The 19,984-nt window shown below is 37.3% G+C and overlaps 1 protein-coding gene across 2 annotated transcripts in view; it reads left to right on the top strand.

The window, feature by feature from the left end:
• Positions 1 to 19,984, top strand: part of BBS9 (Bardet-Biedl syndrome 9) — a 453,073-nt gene that overhangs the window by 351,481 nt on the left and 81,608 nt on the right. The window lies entirely within an intron of this gene.

Genomic DNA, 19,984 nt, shown 5'->3' with positions numbered 1-19,984 from the left:
TAGTTGTACTGTTTTCATCCTCATTTTATATATGAAAAAATTTAGGCTTTGAGAGTTAAGTACCTTTTGGAAACTAGTGGGTGGTAGAGCCAGGATTTGAGCCCAGGTCTGGAGGCTTTCAAAGCATATGTTTTTAACTAATACATTATATTTTAGCAAACAAAGTCATGAACAAGATTTTGAAAATCACAGTCTTTATCAGTTGAATGTAATTTTCTATAATTGGGTCAAAATATTGTCAGATGAAAAAATTAAACTATATTTTATATCCTAAACAAAATGCTAATAAAAAAATTGGAAAAGAATTTAGAGTATACCTTTTTCTTAGATTGAAAAAATAAAACTACCGCTAAAATTGATTGTAGTAATAGGAAACAGTACAATTAGGAGTGTATTAGTAAGAATGATAACTATGAACACAGTTTTAGTGTCAGAAAGATGTGGGTGGGCTCAGTTCCTTGTTCCACCACTTGATGATAAAGTCCTTCTGAGCAGGTTTTCTAGCTGTTCTAAATCTCTACTTCTGTAGCTCTAAGCTGGAAGCAATAATAAGACCTATGCAATAAGTTGAGCAAGAATTAAATGAGATAATGGAATAGAGTGGAATTATATCTTACTCAGTTTTATATTCTCAGCATCTGACACAATGCCTGACCATAGTACAGTCAATATTTGTTGGGTAAATGACTGGAGAGAAGGGTGAAAGCTAACAAGAGTTGACTTGTCAGAACAGATGTAGTAAATATAATCTGGAGCATGAGGAAGCAGGGCAGGGCTGGCTGTATAATTTACAGAGCCCAGTGCAAAATGAAAATATAGATCCTTGTTCAAAAAAGTAGGAAAAACTGCTCAAGTGTTGTTAAAACAGATACCAAAACAAGCCTTTTGCTTTCTGCCATCTCTCTTTCATCATGGTGCTTTATATGTTATTTTATGTTGTTTTAAATGAAGGAAAATTAAAAATTCAAGTTGTTAGCATGAATTTTACCCTTATTCTTTATAGTGTACAATGCCAGTCTTTTTTTTTTATTTTATTTTATTTCTTTTTAAAGATTTTATTTATTTGACAGAGAGATCACAAGCAGGCAGAGAGGCAGGCAGAGAGAGAGGAGGAAGCAGGCTCCCTGCTGAGCAGAGAGCCCGATGCGGGGCTCGATCCCAGGACTCTGAGATCATGACCTGAGCCGAAGGCAGCGGCTCAACCCACTGAACCACCCAGGCGCCTCTACAATGCCAGTCTTAATACAAATATTAATCACCCAAATTATGTAATATGTAGTTTGTAGCTCATACATGCATATGTATTTTGGTCTTAAAGAACTGTGAATCACTGCACAAAATTAACTCTTTTTATTTCACTTCTTGATATGTACACATCTGCCAACACTGTCCACCTTCAGCTTACTGATGAATAAGGAAAGAGAGAAAGGAAAAGGAACTCTGCGTTACTCTATTTCCCCTTCCTTCTGTTACCATTTTCAGTGTAATAGTTGGGTAATACGGGAGAGTAACATGATATAATGGACTGCCTTAATCATTCCTGGTTTTTTTTTTGTTTGTTTAATCTATTGCTGCCTTTCTTCATTCAAAACAAGTTTTGGGGCAAATGAAAAGCCTTGAAGGGCTGTCAGTGCCCCCACTTAATCAGTCTAGATGTAACATACCTTCCTTGTACTTGCTTTAAGTCTCCCTGACTCCCAGTCATTCAGGGGCCATGGAATTCTAAGCTTATGGGACAGAAGGGGAGAAGGCCACACATACTGGGCATGTCTTCCCCTCTCAGAAACACTTCTCTGTCCCATCGGACTTCACGTACAGAACCCAAGTTCAAGGATAACATTATTAAGAATTTCAAGATGGCGATGACAAAGCATTAAATCACGTTTGGGGGCCCTTCTGAATGTGGGGCCCCGTGTGACCACACAGCTCACGTGCTCCTGAAGTGTGGTTAGACCCGGAGGAAGAATTTCCTTGAAATAGAGGTTCTCAAATGTAGGGATTGAGTTCCCAGAGAGATTGCGGTATTTCTGAATTTAGGGAACTTTGGAAACAGCCTCGTTCTGCTGGGAGTATGGAGTGTGTTCATCCCCGTAGTCCGGTGAATGGACGAGGCACCTTCGCAAAGCTCCTTTCTGTCCTGCCACTGTGTTCCGTGCTGTCATACCTCCCAAAACGTGGGACGGGAAATTCTTTCAACTTTCTTCTAAATTTGGTGAGATTAGAAGGTGTGTGTACTCGTAATGTCTATCGAAGTCATTAATGAGACAGGGCACTTGATAAAAACATAACTTGGAGAAGAATGAATCAAGAAAGACATTTTAATACGGCTTGTTATGCTCTTCATCTTTAATTAGGTTGTGGTATTCACTTTGGGCTTATACTGTTGAGACAGCTTATATATCTTGAGAAAAAAGTATTCCTTTGTCATTCTTCAAGACATACGCATGCAGTATGTGGTTTTCACATGCTAGTTCACAGTCCCCCATGTTATGCCTTTAGACCTCACAAATAAATGTTATGTGATGGGTATCCCACTGAGATGTGAAAATGAAATATGCAAACCTGAAATAACTTGGAGGGAGGGTAAGGCGGGAAAGAAAAGAGTCTCTGACCAGAATGTTGAAAATATATCCCATATTGAAGTTATTAGGATACCACAGAAATCTGAATGTAATTTAGATGGTTTGGTTGAAAGTGGATGGCAGAGTACATGTGTGAGGGGGGAGAACTTCAGACATGTGGATAGCATTTTCAGAAGAGACTCTCAGTTCAAGGTCAGATGTCCCCATAAGTATTGAGAGGTGGAAGAAAGTACTCAGAAGATATTTTATTTACATTTCACATAGCATTGCATAATGGTTTGTTGTATTGTTATCGAGGTGGTGTGTGTCACAAAGGCAGGCAAAATGCCCGAGTTCACTCTGGAATATTTTCTTATAGGCATCAGGTTCACAAAGCAAAAATATTTAGAATTAATTATTACTAATGAAAAATAATGTTCTTCATATTATATCATCAGTAGTTTTTTTTTTTTTTTTAAATACCATCTCATTTGGAACAGAATTCATCATTGTTTTCTTTGGTCTGTTTCTTTAGTGATGCTTTTCTATTTTTGCCACTTTTCATAACTATTTTGGGGCAAATAAATGCTGGTGTTTGTGGACTATTACATGTGACTTTTCCAAAGTGCTCAAAGTTACATATGCTAAATGTGTTTTTGTAGGGATACTTCCTTTCACTTTAAGGAAGACATTAAGTGTTTTCTTTGGCATCTCCAAAAAGAGCTTTTAAACTCAGTTCCATCAGTGGATTTGATAATAAATATGATAGTGTCTGTATCATCTTCCTATCATAATAGAGAAGTTTTGCCCCAAATTCTGTGTTCTCTCAGAGTACCTGATGGGGCAATTCTAAAATGAATTGCTTTCTTACTTATCAGGTTAGGGGCTGAGGAGATTTCAGAGTATTCGCAATGCAGAATTTAAACATGTATCTACTGACCCTTTATCTATTTGAAGCTCTATGGGAAATACTATCTCTACTTAGGTCCATGAGGGCTGAGTTACTGGTTTGAGTCTGAGAGAATGTTTAATTGTGATAGTACATTTATCTCCCTTTCATGATGTTGTATAAAAGCCAAAAGCTGCAAAACTTTACATACCTCAGGATTGACTTGGAATCTTATCCATTTATGCATTCAATGAATATTTATTAAGCATCTACTATGTTTCAGGCAGTGTTCTAGGATCTCAGCATATTTCAATAAACAAAATGGAGTTAGATCCCATTTACTTCAGTGTTGTAAGCAAACAGATTCTAGTCACATTTAGCCGCAAACATATTGGCTGTCTGATATGGTAGCCACTTGACATATGTGGCTATTTAATTTGAAATTTACATGAATTAAAGTGAAATAAAATTTCAGCTCCTTGATTTCTCTAGCTGTATTTCAACCGCTCAATAGCCGCATGTGGCTACCATTAGTGGCTATCACATTGGAAAGTGCAAATATAGAACCTTTCCTTCACCACAATAATTTCTATTACATAGTACTCTCCATCATTAAAAGAGAAAGGGTTTTGTCAATTGGGTTAACAACTTCAGCACATTTTAACAAATTAATCAGAAAAGGGTAGGATGCTGATGTTAAGTTATGCCATGGTGTTTGCTTTAGCAGCCCTTATTTCTGGTATTCTGGTATCATCTGCCTGGTCACATGCAATAACCAGGCTTTCTCTAGGGAGATGAATGCATCTACATAAAAGGGAGTCAATAAGCTGGCACGAGTGCTGCTACTCCCCCTTCACATGACCTTGGTAGACATTATAATCATCCCAAATTCTTTCCTCTTGAGCCTGCACATGACCTCAGAATCCTTTTGAATAGAGCATTCTAGGTAGTCACTATCACTTGTGGTTGGTATGTGGGTGTATCCTCTTTGCCCTTCCTGATCTCTGTACAGATCTGTTTTTCATTTTCTTACCAAACAGCTTAGATGACTAAGATTCTTTCACATAAAGTCCAGAAGATGGCAAGAGAGCAAAGAGGAACAATATTGTTATTTCCAAATGGACTTTCTGCGACTTCTCCACAAAATGTTCATTTATGTTCCACCTGACTCCAGAGGAATCTCTAAGGAAAAGAGCAACCGTGTGCTGGTTTGGAGACCTGAGTACACACAGTCCTAGAGTTAGAAGGAGTACTGGCACATTGCATAGCATTTTGCCTTACTTTTTCTTTTCCTTGAAAGTGCATTTAATATCTTTAGTAGATGTTATCTGCTGTTTGAAAAGGAAAAGCTTTATTGTGTTCTTAAGACCTTAACAGTTATCTTCCTTAGTATTGAACTTTCAAACCCCAAGAAAGTTAAGGTGGAAACTTCCATCAGTGGGGGAAGGAGTTTGGGCCTTCAGCCTTAGTTTTTGATTGATTATGCCTTTGACAGACTGATATGGAAAGAGAAACTTATTTTTAACCTGTTCAACATGGTTCATGTGAGAAAACAGATGTTTATAATAGGAAATCCTATTGTGCAGAGAGACTTATCAAGGCTCACTTACAAGATTTGAAGGCTTCTACGTCACAGGGCAGGTTTGATGTAAGGGGCATTGTGCCTCCTGTCTGGATTGAGTGATGACTGAGATGGCTAATCATTGCTATTATTAATGACCTCTTCTTAAAAGGCAAACAAAAGGAGGAAGTCTGGTGTCAGTATCAAGTCTGCCTTTATGACTGTTGAAGTATCATCACAATTACAAGCTGTATATGGGAACATAGTAGAGAAAGTAAATATTTTGGTAATCCCCTTGATTTTAGCCAACTAGAGAAACATGAAAGAATTAGTTTCATGTTCATAATGGCCACATACTTTGTGTTGTTGCTAGTTACATGCAACTGGTGTTCTATAATGGTATGGTTTTCTACTTCGCCAGTGTTGAGTATAGCATATCTCAGAACTCTCTGATGACTTGCTTGCTGTTTTAAAAAGTGGAATACATCAGAATAGCAGCTAAGTAGAATACAATATACAAGTGGTGATGTGTAATTTTTTAAACTTCCCTTAAGTATAGCATATATAAAACAGTAATGGATACATTTAATATTATTTATGTATTCAAGAATAGAGATACTAAATAAATAAACAAAGAATTGATTAATTAAAGCTTCACTCTCACTGTATGCCACTCCCAAACCTTTGTGAAGCTGGATGTGGTTTAAATATAAATAAATAAGTGAAATTCAGGCAAGCACAATGAGGAAAATAATGATCATCATCATCATCCTCATAATGCCCACTGTTTTGATTCCTGGCTAAACGTGTATTTTTTTTTTTAAGACTTTACTTATTTAGTTGAGAGAGTAAGAAAGAGGGAACACGAGCAGGAGGAGCAGCAGAGGGAGAGGGAGAAGCAGATTCCTGGCTGAGCAGGGAGCCCAACAATGCGGGGGCCCCGATCCCAGGACCTTGATCCTGAGATTATGACCTGACCTACCCAGGAGCCCCAGAAATGTATTTATATTAATTTGATTTCCTTAAAATACCTTTACCCAACTTATTTTGAATCTACCAATTGCAAAGCGATAATTTTGATATCTGGAACATTGCATTCTTTTAGAAAGGTACGTGTAGAAATTGGGGTGTCTTTCCTCTAAAACCAGTGCTCCTTCTGTGCTGTAACCACACAGCTGCAGGCTTAGTTGGTCACTCTGGCCCGCTGTTTTTCTTCTGGGTATGTTTCTCAGAAACCCCCTTGGATTGCATCCTCATTATTCTACCTGGCTTTCTGTGGTGGCATTTGAAGTAGCCTTTCTTCTCATGTCTCTGTATTGGTATGCCCTGTACATCACTGCTAGACTCAGCCCACTGCTCTCTTGTCACACATCTGCTTACATACTTTCTGTGCCTCTCTTTGCTCCTGGTTCAGTTTGGACTCCAGTGCCAGGCATTCAGTTGCTTGGCACCATCATATCTTCTTTCTCAAAATCAGTTTCTGTGACTCCCCAGCTTTCATACTTCGTCTGGGAAATCTGACTTTCCACGGTACACAGCTTCTTTGCATCAGGCCACAGCTAATAGTGTCTTTTTTTCTTCACCTAACATAGTGTCTTCTGTTTACCCCTCTATCCACCCTCTTTTAGGGCAGATCAATTCTCTTTCCCTCATTTATTCTGGCTTCCATTCCCTTGTGAATTTCACTTGGTGCTATGACACAATTTAGCTCTCATTATATATTAAGATTTATTTATTTATTTTGGAGAGAGTGCACACACGAGTGGGGGGAGGGGCAAATGAAGAGGGAGAGAGAATCTCAAGCCAACTCCATGGAGCCCAAAGCAGGGCTCAATCTCATGATCATCAGATCACCACCTGAGCCAAAACCAAGAGTCGGTTGCTTAACCGACCACACCACACCACAGAGGCACCTCACTTGTCTTGTATTCTAATAAATGTAAGGACAGATTCTTCTACATCCCCATAGAATTAAAGCTTAAATTAAGCATATAGTTGGATATAAGTATCTAGGGATTGCTTGATACCCCATTTATTTCCATAGTGTTCCACACAATTGCAGATTCTACTCAAACAACTGTATAGTTTTATTAAAAAAGGAAGTATTCATCTTCCATTTTCATCACCCCTGTTTTTTGCAAGCAACCTCAAATATTTTTGGGTTCTATAAGAGTGAAATCTGATCTCTCCTGCATGGATGGTAAACGATATAGATAGATCGATAGCCAGACCACCACACATGTATATATTTATACATATATTCATTCACATGTCCTGTAGTTCAAACCAGTAAATACAAAAATTTTTAATCTTACCAGTGATGAATATATGCAAGTGAAAACAATTATTAGGTACACTTCACCTATATTGATTTAGTCAAACTTGATAAAAATAGTGCTGAGAGACCTGAAGTAAAATGGACATATCCACCTATTTTCTGCTGTAGGCTTTCCAGAGGGTTGTAGGTCTCTAGGACAAGAAGGGTCACAAAACAAACCCAACACTTGGTACCACTAATCTAAGTTACTGCACTAAAAGTAGTAAACTAAAATCTATTTGGTACCATGTTTATAATTATGAAATACTGAAAGCAACCTAAATGCTAATAGTTAGAAAATACAAACTGTGGTTTGAATAGGTACTATGTCAGACTGGAGTTCAAATCCACGCCCTCCCCCTTTTTAGAGCAAATACTTAACTAGCTCTACATCCTTAAGCAAATTATGGAACTGTCTAAGCATTGGTTTCCTTATCTATACAGTGGTGAACTAGACCAGACCCTAAGGACTGGCTCTGCTTTGAAGAGAGGTGAGAATGACCATTGAGATTTTATTTCAGCTTGCTTTCACTTTATAATCCTACGGAACCAGTAAACAAATGGTTCAGAGGGAGAACATGGGATTAAGAAAGTGAGAGAACTTGGCTCTCCAATGCCATTTCTCTCGCATGCCCAGAGTCTGATGGAAAACACAGTTTGTGCAGGGCGAGGAATCTGCCAGTTCAGACAGAGGTGTTTAGAACCAGAGGTTCACTGCCTTTCCCACAGTTAGGCTGGAAGCAGGGCCACATCAGCATCTGAGTAGCTGTTGCACATGGAGTTTCTTTTTGCATTGCAGCTATGTCCTTTCCTGTACTATATTCTCTTTATTGCATATTTAAGTTTGGCTGTGGCCTACTACAAATGGTTGACTGAAGCACAATAAACATTTAATGAAAAAAATATATACTAAGGTTTTTCTTCCTCAAGAAGACATAATCCAAATTCGATTTTTCACACAAAGTAACTGAAAATTACCTTGCTTGTTTGGTCTCAGTGAAATAGACCACTTACTGAGCCTCCCATGGGTGTCTCCATCATCATTTTCAGGTTCAGGGTTTTGATGTTTAGTTATCTATATCATCTGGAAGACCAAAATACTACTACTTACTATTACAAGTACAGAAGTACTAAACCATGTTTTAAAAATTTTATTATATCTGTGACCTCATTTGGGAACTACTTGTCAAAGGTGTGCAATTATTATGAGGATACCCTTTATATACCTCTCCAGATTCCTGTAAGGACTAATTGAGATACTATATGTAAAATACCAAATGTGGAGCCGGGCATATGACAATCACCTAAAAATTATTAGCTATTAGTACTACTACTGTTTTTCAGCAATAAGGTACTTTAAGTCACAGCATTATTTTAGGGAACTCTTAGAAAAAAAACCACTGTCAATTAAACTATGACATAGTATTTTTGGTCACTTAAGGTTTTTAATAAGTATTGAAGGAGCTCTTTTAGACTTATTAAAGCATACATTTTATCATCTGTTACTCTTGTGTCTGAATCAAGCAACATAAATTGGTTGAAGTGTTCTTGACACTACTTCACATTCAAAATTTTATTCTCTTAACTCATCTTTAAACTCTAAATGTCATTGCTATCCACGTTTATCCACAAAGCATTGTCCTATGTGCCATGTGTATGACCTCTGTGCCACAAAGAGCATTGTTGATGCAGCATTTAAGAGCATGCCACTGTTGACCTCCTGATTTTTTTTTTTTTGGAGCCTCTGATATCTATTTTAAATACTTTTCTTTTTGACGATCAAAGCCTTATTTTTTTGCCCTCAGTTGAATCATATGTTGATGAAAGCTGAGTAGCTTCCATCCAGAGTTAACAGGAAATTTTAGGCAAATTGATGTTTATTGCTTGAACAGTAGTTCTATGTAATACATTAGTTAATCAAACCACATCTATTCCAGGGATTTGGTAACTTCTCCTACTTCAATTGTATTGGTTGGTACAGGATGGTAACCTGTGTGCATGTATCTTAGTAACAAAATACAACACATTTTTTCTATCTGTATCTTCTTGTCTTACATCCTGGAAAGCACTTAGCTTTTGCTTTTGCAAGATAATATGAATTGTTGTCATTCTTCTGTCATGAATATTTGCTTCAGTAATTTCAAATTTATACTTCCTACTGCCCCATTTCAACTTTTTTATTCAGTAAGTCATAGCATAATTTTAAAAAGATATCTTAAATGACAGTTCAAAAAGAGAGTCTCAGCATCTGAGCATTGCACACATGTCAGTTGAAATGACAATATAAGAACAGTTTGGACAAAGATTGTGCATACACAGACACTGACAATGATAGCATTATTGGAGCCTGGAAGCCAGCAGTTGTTAGATTAAATACATCCCTATTTCAGAGATGTTAAAATGTGGGGGGAAATATTCCTGGAATTGATGGAATGTAAGTACAGACTAAAAATTATAATTATAGTCATTTTTTATTAAGAGGGAAACTCTGAGTAGTTTGAGTTGGGGACAAGAAAGTTACTGAAAAAGGCAAGGCCTTGGCTTTCCATCTTGGAGTAGACATTCTTGACCAAAAACAGATTTCACGTAAATAGGAAAAAAACTTATTAGGCTGTTTTTTGAAGGGAAAGCCACAAATAAGCTGTGAAAAGTAGTGAAGATTGAGTACCTATTGCTAACACTTTTAATCTGGCAGATTGCATAACACAGTTATGAAATCCGAGTTTAAATTTCCCTATATGTCATTTATGAAAACTGCAAGAACCCAGATCTTCTCTCCCACCACAGTGAATATGAATATGCAGATGAAATAACTGAAAGTGTTAACAGGAATATGCTTCACATTTTGCCTTTAGAATAGTGAGAGTTTCCATTTTCCTGGAAATAAAATCTAATTTCTGTGGCTTAATGGCAGTGGTTAGTTGCATTCTAACCCATTTATTATAATTCAAGGTTATAAATGTTTCTATATAGTTTTCAGCAGTCTCAGAACCAAGTCCTGTAAACTTCACTAATTAGAGGATTCCTGTTTTGTAGAGAAAAAAGGAGAGGAATCACACATACATACAGAGGAAGGAGAGTGAGAGAGAGTGATAGTGAGAGAGAGGTAGGCCTGCTTCCTACAGTTCAAAATAATGTTAGTTTTGGCCATTCTAACTGGTGTAAGGTGGTATCTCAATGTGGTTTTAATTTGAATCTCCCTGATGGCTAGTGATGATGAACATTTTTTCATGTGTCTGATAGCCATTTGTATATCTTCATTGGAGAAGTGTCTGTTCATGTCTTCTGCCCATTTTTTGACATGATTATCTGTTTTGTGTGTGTTGAGTTTGAGAAGTTCTTTATAGATCCTGGATATCAGCCTTCTCTCTGTACTGTCATTTGCAAATATCCTCTCCCATTCCGTGGGTTGCCTCTTTGTTTTGTTGACTGTTTCCTTTGCTGTGCAGAAGCTTTTGATCTTGATGAAGTCCTAAAAGTTCATTTTCGCTTTTGTTTCCTTTGCCTTTGGAGACATATCTTGAAAGAAGTTGCTGTGGCTGATATTGAAGAGGTTAGTGCCTATGTTCTCCTCTAGGATTCTGATGGATTCCTGTCTCACTTTGAGGTCTTTTATCCATTTCGAGTTTATCTTTGTGTGTGGTGTAAGAGAATGGTCGAGTTTCATTCTTCTACATATAGCTGTCCAATTTTCCCAGCACCATTTATTGAAGAGACTATCTTTTTTCCACTGTATATTTTTTCCTGCTTTGTCGAAGATTATTTGACCATAGAGTTGAGGGTCCATATCTGGGCTTTCTACTGTGTTCCACTGGTTTGTGTGTCTATTTTTGTGCCAGTACCATGCTGTCTTGGTGATCACAGATTTGTAGTAAAGCTTGAAATCAGGCAATGTGATGCTGCCCGTTTTGTTTTTCTTTTTCAACATTTCCTTGGCAATTCACGGTCTCTTTTGATTCCATACAAATTTTAGGTTATTTGTTCCAGCTTTTTGAAAAATACTGGTGAAATTTTGATCAGAATGGCATTAAAAGTATAGATTGCTCTAGGCAGTATAGACATTTTAACAATGTTTATTCTTCCAATCCAAGAGCATGGAATGGTCTTCCATCTTTTTGTGTCTTCTTCGATTTCTTTTATGAGTGTTCTGTAGTTCTTCAAGTACAGATCCTTTACCTCTTTGGTTAGGTTTATTCCCAGGTATCTTATGGTTCTTGGTGCTAAAGTAAATGGAATTGATTCTCTAATTTCACTTTCTGTGTTTTCATTGTTAGTGTATAAGAAAGCAACTGATTTCTGTACATTGATTTTGTATCCTGCCACATTACTGAATTGCTGTATGAGTTCTAGTAGTTTGGGGGTGGAGTCTTTTGGGTTTTCCATATGAAGTATCATGTATTTGCAAATAGAGAGAGTTTGACTTCTTCATTGCCAATTTGGATACCTTTTATTTCTCTTTGTTGTCTGATTGCTGTTACTAGGACTTCTAATACTATGTTGAACAGGAGTGGTGAGAGTGGGCATCCTTGTTGTGTTCCTGATCTCAACGGGAAGGCTGTGACCTTTGAGATCAGGAACACGCAAGGAGAGGATGTGGAGAAAGGGGAACCCTCTTACACTGTTGGTGGAAATACAAGTTGGTGCAGCCAGATTGGAGAACAGTGTGGAGATTCCTCAAGAAATTAAAAATAGAGCTCTCCTATGACCCTGCAATTGCACTACTGGGTATTTACCCCAAAGATACAGATGTAGTGAAAAGAAGGGCCATCTGTACCCCAATGTTTATAGCAGCAATGGCTACGGTCGCCAAATTGTGGAAAGAACCAAGATGCCCTTCAACTGACAAATGGATAAGGAAGATGTGGTCCATATACACTATGAGTATTATGCCAACATCAGAAAGGATGAATACCCAACTTTTGTAGCAACATGGATGGGACTGGAAGAGATTATGCTGAGTGAAATAAGTCAAGCAGAGAGAGTCAATTATCATATGGTTTCACTTACTTTTGGAGCATAAGGAGTAACATGGAGGACATGGGGAGATGGAGAGGAGAAGGGAGTTGAGGGAAATTGGAAGGGGAGGTGAACCATGAGAGACTATGGACTCTGAAAAACAATCTGAGGGTTTTGAAAGGGAGGGGGGTGGGAGGTTGGGGGAGCCTGGTAGTGGGTATTATGGAGGGCACATATTGCATGGAGCACTGGGTGTGGTGCATAAACAATGAAATCTGTTACACTGAAAAGAAATTAAATTTAAAAAAATTAAAAATAGAGCTACCTTATTACCCTGCAATTGCACTACTGGGTATTTACCCCAAAGATATAGATGTAGTGAAAAGAAGGGCCATCTCCTACCCCAATGTTCACAGCAGCAATGGCCACAATAGATGTAGTGAAAAGAAGGGCCATCTCCTACCCCAATGTTCATAGCAGCAATGGCCACAGTTGCCAAACTGTGGAAAGAGCCAAGATGCCCTTCAATAGATGAATGGATAAAGAAGATATGGTCCATATATACAATGGAATATTATCCCTCCATCAGAAAGGATGAATACCCATATTTTGCATCAACATGGACAGGACTGGAGGAGATTATGCGGAGTGAAATAAGTCAAGCAGAGGGAGTCAATTATCATATGGTTTCACTTACTTGTGGAGCATAAGGAGTAACATGGAGGACATTGGAAGAAGGAAAGGAGAAGGGAGTTGGGGGAAATCAAAGGGGGAGACGAACCATAAGAGACTGTGGACTCTGAGAAATAACTGTTGGTTTTAGAAGGGAGGTGGTTGGGAGGTTGGGTAAACCTGGTGGTGGGTATTAAGGAGGGCACATACTGCATGGAGCATGGGGTGTGATGCATAAACAATGAATCTTGGAGCACTGAAAAAAAATTAAGTTTAAAGAAATAAAAATAAATGTTAGAAAATTAACTTTTATTGAGAAATATTAAGTATTATGTATTGACCAAGGACTCTACATATGTTACCCCATTTAATCCACACTATGTGTCTTTGAAGTAGGGGATTGTAGCAGATACTATGTGTGATCTGCCCATATCTCTTCACTTCCCAACATTCCTGAGAATTTCTGCCTTTTGAACATGTGCAGCTTTTTGCCTGAGGACTCTTCCTGTTTGGCAGAGGCTGTACAGCCACTGTATTCAGTCAATGACTAGTAGGAACTGGTAGATTAATACCCTAGCTTTCTCATCCCTCTAACCAGGAAAGTCCGAGGTACATTATACACAACCTCCCAGAGCTGTCCAGCAGGATTGCACAGTTGCCTTTAGCATTAATTGCTTGACAGCACAGTGTATTGGCTTTTCCCCCTTCCCAGTCCCTTCCTCACTACCCCCTGTTACTTCTTGGGTCAGCTCTCAGGTAAACTATTTGCACTCACAGCCTTGTCTCAGGACTGTTAGTTCCAGTGTACAGATGAGGAAGTATGCCCACGATCACACAGAAAATACCAGGCAAGATTTGAGTCTAAACTAGAGGACTTAAAAAAATGAACAACCTGATTCCATTGGGAAACTTTTGACCACATAACCTTACTGAAGGTCTTTTTAAAAAAAATTTTATTAAATTCCAGTTAGTTAACGTAGAGTGTAATATTAGTTTCAGGTGTACAATATAGTGATTCATCACTTCCATACATCACCCGGTACTCATCACCACAAGTGGCCTCCATAACCCCATCATCTATTTAACCCATCCCTGCATCCACCTCCCCTCTGGTGACCATCAATTTGTTCTCTATAGTTAAGAGTCCGTTTCTTGGTTTGCCCCACTCTTTTTTCCCCCTATGCTCATTTGTTTGTTTCTTAAATTCCACATATGTGTGAGATCATATGACATTGTCTTTCTCTGACTGACTTATTTTGCTTAGTATAATATTCTTTAGTTCCATGCATGTTGTTGCAAATGGCAAGATTTAATTCCTTTTTATGGCTGAATGTATGACATCTGCTTTATCCATTCATCAGTCAATGAACAGTTTGGCTATGTCCATAACCTGATTATTATAGATAATGCTACTATAGACATCAAGGTGCATGCATCCCTTTGAATTTGTATTTTCATATTCTTTGGGTAGATACCAATACTGTGATTGCTGGGTCATAGGGGAGTTCTTTTTTTTTTTTTTTTTTTTAAGATTTTATTTATTTATTTGTCAGAGAGAGGGAGCACAAGGAGGGGGAGCATCAGGTAGAGCAGGCAGAGCAGGCAGAAGGAGAAGCAGACGCCCCACTGAGCAAGAAGCCTAATGTAGTACTTGATCCCAGGACCCTGGGATCATGACCTGAGCTGAAGGCAGATGCTTAACTGACTGAGCCATCCAGGCATCCCGGAAGTTCTATTTTTAACTTTTTGAGAAATATCCATGCTGTTTTCCAGAGTGGCTGCACCAATTTTCCTTCCCATCAACAGAGCAAGATGGTTCCACTTCCTTCACATCGTTGCTTATACCTGGTGTTTCTTGTATTGTTGATTTTAGCCATTCTGACAGGTATGAGGTGGTATTTTACTGTAGCTTTGATTTGTATTGCCCTGATGATCAGTGATATTGAGCATCTTTTCATCTGCCTGTTGGCCATCTATATGTCTTGGGAAAATGTTTGTTCACGTCTTCAAATGGGAGAAGATATTTGCAATGACATATCTGATAAAGGGTTGGTATCCAAAATACATGAAACACTTATAAAACTCAACATAAAAAATGAATAATCCAGTTAAAAAATAAGCAGAAGACTTGATCATACTGAAGTTTTACTTTCCTACAAGTTGACTACTTTAACAAGGATAAATATTACTTATATTTTGTACTTATGTCTCCCTGTGTTGGATTCTATAGTAGAAAATTTAATGGACAAATTTAATTGACTTGTGGTTTATTTCACATAGCACTGGAATGAACTCAATGTATATATTGATTTTTGCACCAAACTAATGGGAAACTACCTTATTATGTAGACAAGTGTAAAGACCTATCTTGAATAACTTATTGGCAGGTAATTCTTGATGTTCTTCTAGGAAGGAGGCTAAAACAAAATCATTTGAAAAGCACTTTACCTGTACCTTTTTCCAAATACATTCTGTTTTCCTCATCATATTTTTGTATATATTCTTATGTTATTACTTGAGCGAAAGTTACTTGAAGATAAAATGCATATCTGATTTTAACCTCACAATATTTAGTGTAATGTCTTGTATCAGCCCACTCTAAATAAATATTCATAAAATAAGTGAATGACTATATTGATTCAAATTAGTGCTTTATTAAATGGACAAAGACATTTAAAATTACAAACAATATAGGGATAAACATACTATCTTGTAAATAATAACTATTGAACTTTGAGATTTGGGCTGTTGTATTTCTGTTACCTTAGCTTGATCATTAAAAAATGACACTAACATTGAATGATGTGCCATTCAGTAACTTCAGATATCATTCTAAATACCTTATCTCCTTTCTTCTCCAGAATTCTGTTTAAAAGAAAATAGAAATAGAAACCTAGTATGTGGACCTTCTTGTGGCTGTTTCAGATCCATTGGTAGCCTTGACCGAGAAAGAAGTAGGTAGTCACATCTTAAAATAGTGAAGCTACTGGGTGGTTTTGAAGAATCCAAACTAATTAAAGGGAGGAGAGAAAAACAGAAAGAATAGGATCCTGTACATCTTCACATTTAAATCAGTGGTTTCATGTATCTTTGGACAATTTCCCCTGAGTTTGGTCATTCCTTGTTCTTTGAGATTGCTAAGAACACAGCATCATCAGGGGAGGGGTTGATGCCTTTACTTTGTTCACATGGTCCTTCTCGTGTCCTGACTTTGTTAAGGTTCCCCAGACTCCATCAGATATGTGGGTATGTAGGGAGTCTGTAACCCCATGTGTCTTACAATTTTATTATAGGAGTGGCTGCTCCAAGTATTCATAATAGTGGGTCCCTGAAACAAGCAACTATAATTCAGACTCATCAGAGTCAAGTCTGACCATTGTTATGTTTTCAGGGGACATGGTGTCCTAAGACCATCCTTAGGTGTTAGTTTCAGTAGTTTTGCAGGTACGAAAGCTTTGAAGAATTCTTCTGAAAGTTTGACCATCTAAACTGGCATAGATCATATGGAGTAAAATCTTATTTAATTATATGCAGATTATTCATTTGACTCCAGAAGCTGATTTAAATTTTGGTTCTGTGAATATGTTAATTTTGCCCATAAATTTTCTGGGAGAAGACCTCATATGATATTTTCTAAAACCCAGTTTAGTAAAAGGAGCCTAAGATGATCTGATACCAGTAGATTATAAGACATATAATGAAATGGGAAAGAAGTGCTCTGTAGCATAGTGGTCGATTTATTTTTTAATTTCATTAATTTTCTTTGGATGAAAGTAACTTCTATTTACTTAAAAACAGCAAACAAATACACAAACATATATGCCATCCCATCTAAGTAACTACATATATTAAGCAGTTGTGGTGGTTTACAGTGTGATCTAAGGCTGATCTCTGAAAATATTACTTGTGTTTTCACTGGCTATTATGACAGATACTAATTTTCAATGTAATGTTAGGAAAAGGTTACCAAATTTAATTCTTCTCTGAAACCTGTATTTGTGAATTTCTTCTTACTCTCTCCACCCTTCACAAGTCCGTCATTTTTGACATGGAGCTGTATAAAGTTCTGTTCTTTCTCCTCAAAAATCTAGAGCATGGGGAGATAAGGAGCAGGGGATTTAGAGCCACATAGCTCTGGATTCCATCACAGCTCCTCCTCTTAATAACTGTCATTTCTGGTGAAATACTCTATATGTAGCCTTAGTCGGAAGTTGCAATGCCTACCTTCATAGGATAGTAGTAAGAATTAATCGAAATAATAATTATAAAATTTTTGGCATATATTCTGGCACATAAGAGGTTTTTACTCTTTTTGCTGCCGTTGCTGTTATTTCTGAGGCTATTATTCGTGGGAACCAGCCCAGAAAAAGAAACCTTTTAGAGAGAACTCTTACAAGTAAGAATGATAGCATGGAATTAAGTATATACAGTTGCTAAATATGTCTCAAATCTGCAAGTATCTGGCAAAGGAAATTAATTTTCTGGTTTTTAACTGATGAGGAGACCGAGACCCAGACAACTAAAATAATTTTCCTAGAGACAAACAGTTCATAAGGAAAGCTTCCATAGTTCAACCTGGGTCTTCTGACTTCTAAGCCAATGCAATTTTCATGATCTGTGCTGACTCTTACATGGAAATTATAAGTAAGCATAAGTCATTAGCTTGAAATGGCAAAAAGTGAAGGATCAGTGATGCATGTTAGTCAGGCTAATGACCTCGGTGGGAAAAGCAGCATCAAACTCGGGATTCACCTTCTTGGGTTTCACTTTCTTGGGCCTCTGTTGTCCCCTCTATTGTACCTTCAAAGAAGTTATTTTTATATATTTGTTTCTAGTTATTTTCAGTGGAATAATTAGTCAAAATTAGCTAATCTACCATTGCTAGAAGCAGCTTTCCTCTGGAATCTTTATGATCAATTTGATTTTTCAGTCTTAATGTGTTTTTTTTTTTTGTAATTTGCTTCTGAATAGTGCATGTTGATCAGGAGCTTTTCCTGAAGCAATTGTTAGTGCTTAGTGAAGGTGGGCTCCAATGGACATCACTGATGTTTTATTTTAAAACTGAGTATGACTGGGAGCACCTGGGTGGTTCAGTTGGCTAAATGTCTGACTTCAGCTCCCATCATGATCTGAGGGTACTGGGATGGAGCCCTACATCAACCCCCCATCAGGTTCCGTGCTCAACGGGGAGTCCCTTCTCCCTAATGTTCCATTCATACTCTCTCTGTATCTCTCTCTCTCTCTCTCTCAAATAAATAAATAAATAAAACATAAAAAATGAATATGGCTGGGGCGCCTGGGTGGCTCAGTGGGTTAAAGCCTCTGCCTTTGGCCCAGGTCATGATCCCACGATCCCGGGATCGAGCCCCACATCGGGCTCTCTGCTCAGCAGGGAGCCTGCTTCCTCCTCTCTTCTCTCTCTGCCTGCCTCTCTGCCTGCTTGTGGTCTCTGTCTGTCAAATAAATAAATAAATCTTTAAAAAAGAAAAAAATGAATATGGCTATCCAGGATCAAGTTTTATGATAATTCAAGTAATCTACTGTAGATAACATTGGGGTCAGAATGGGAGTACAGTTCCAATGCAAAACATAAGCTTAAGAAAACAGGATCAGAGTACATTGGTTTGAAACAACCTCGGGCTTTCTGGTTCTATTGCAGATAAACTCTATGAAGGTCACTTGTCTTCTGTTTGCCAGAGTTTTTAGATTGTCATCCATTAGGAAGCAGTGTGCTTCATTTTTCACAAAGCAGTGTTGATAAGCCCAGTACCCTGTTCTACTTTGGGTTGAAATGTAAATTAGACTTCTACAGCTTTTGAATCATGGCAAAGAAGTAGAGAACTCCAAAAATGCAATAAATCACTTCAGTTTAAATTATTAAAATGCCATAGAGGCCAGACAGCTTGGTGTCATTCTTTTTTTTAATTCTTAAAGGTTTATGTTTATTTTTTGGTCATTTTCCCCTATTTTTTAGAATTTTAATTCCAGTATAGTTAATATACAGTATTCTATTAGTTTTAGGTGTACAATATAGTGAACCAATAATTCTAGACATTACTCAGTGCTCATTACCATATATGTACTTTTAATCCCCTTCAGCTTGGTATCATTTTTAAAAAATTAATTTTATTGTGTTTTAAGTTCAAAGGGACTTTTCAAAGGTAAATAGCTCAACATTTTGAGCCCTCTGCATGAGAGGAAGATTCACTGAATACAAGTCTATTCTTCGGAAATATCCTGAACCTAGATAAATCCTGAAAAATTCTCTTGTGTTTTAAAATGTATAATTTACAAATATAGCACTAACTTTTATTTGTACTTGGGTTTGCAGTGACCCTTCCTGTGGTTATTTTTAGCTTATCTTTGCTGAGTATGACATGATACTATGTAATACAAAGTATTAATGACTGTAAGACTCCCTGAAGCAATCACAAATACCAAAGACTTCTCATTGTGAATCCTTTACATCATCCTTTACAGGAGGAATTTTATTCTTCTTTGATACGGTTTTATTTTTCAGATAAATGAATATGCTGTAAAGGTTATTTTACTTCAAATTTATAATGTAAGATATTTCTGATAATTTTTCCCCCCTTAGCTGAAACCTGGATAATGGCTACATAGTCTCCATTTACTGCTTTAGACAGAGCTCCTCTTATACCTTTCTTCTCTCCCTTAGAACTGACAAAGTGCACAGTTAGTAATTGCATTTTGTGTCCTCCCCCATACTACTATAGTTAAAGTTGTGGTAGTGTTTCCATTATAAACATAAATCTGCAGACGTTTATAATTTGAATAACAATTTAAAGATGTTACTTTGTACATTGTATTTCAATGGTGTGTTTGTATTTTCTAATTTTTTAAAAAGTAGGATTGAATATATGTGCTTTTTTTCATAGTATCTTCTACTTACAATTTCAGAGTGCCTTATCATTCACATTGGCATGGCAAATAGTGTTATTCCTGTTCTGTGGAGACCTCACATGTAGCCCACAGAAATTAAATGATTTATCTGAGATCATACAGTG

The sequence above is a fragment of the Lontra canadensis genome, unplaced genomic scaffold, assembly GCF_010015895.1.
Source record: "Lontra canadensis isolate GAN:19392208 unplaced genomic scaffold, GSC_riverotter_1.0 scaffold2, whole genome shotgun sequence".
NCBI classification, from domain to species: Eukaryota; Metazoa; Chordata; class Mammalia; order Carnivora; family Mustelidae; genus Lontra; species Lontra canadensis.
This window is presented reverse-complemented; position numbering and strand designations above follow the sequence as displayed.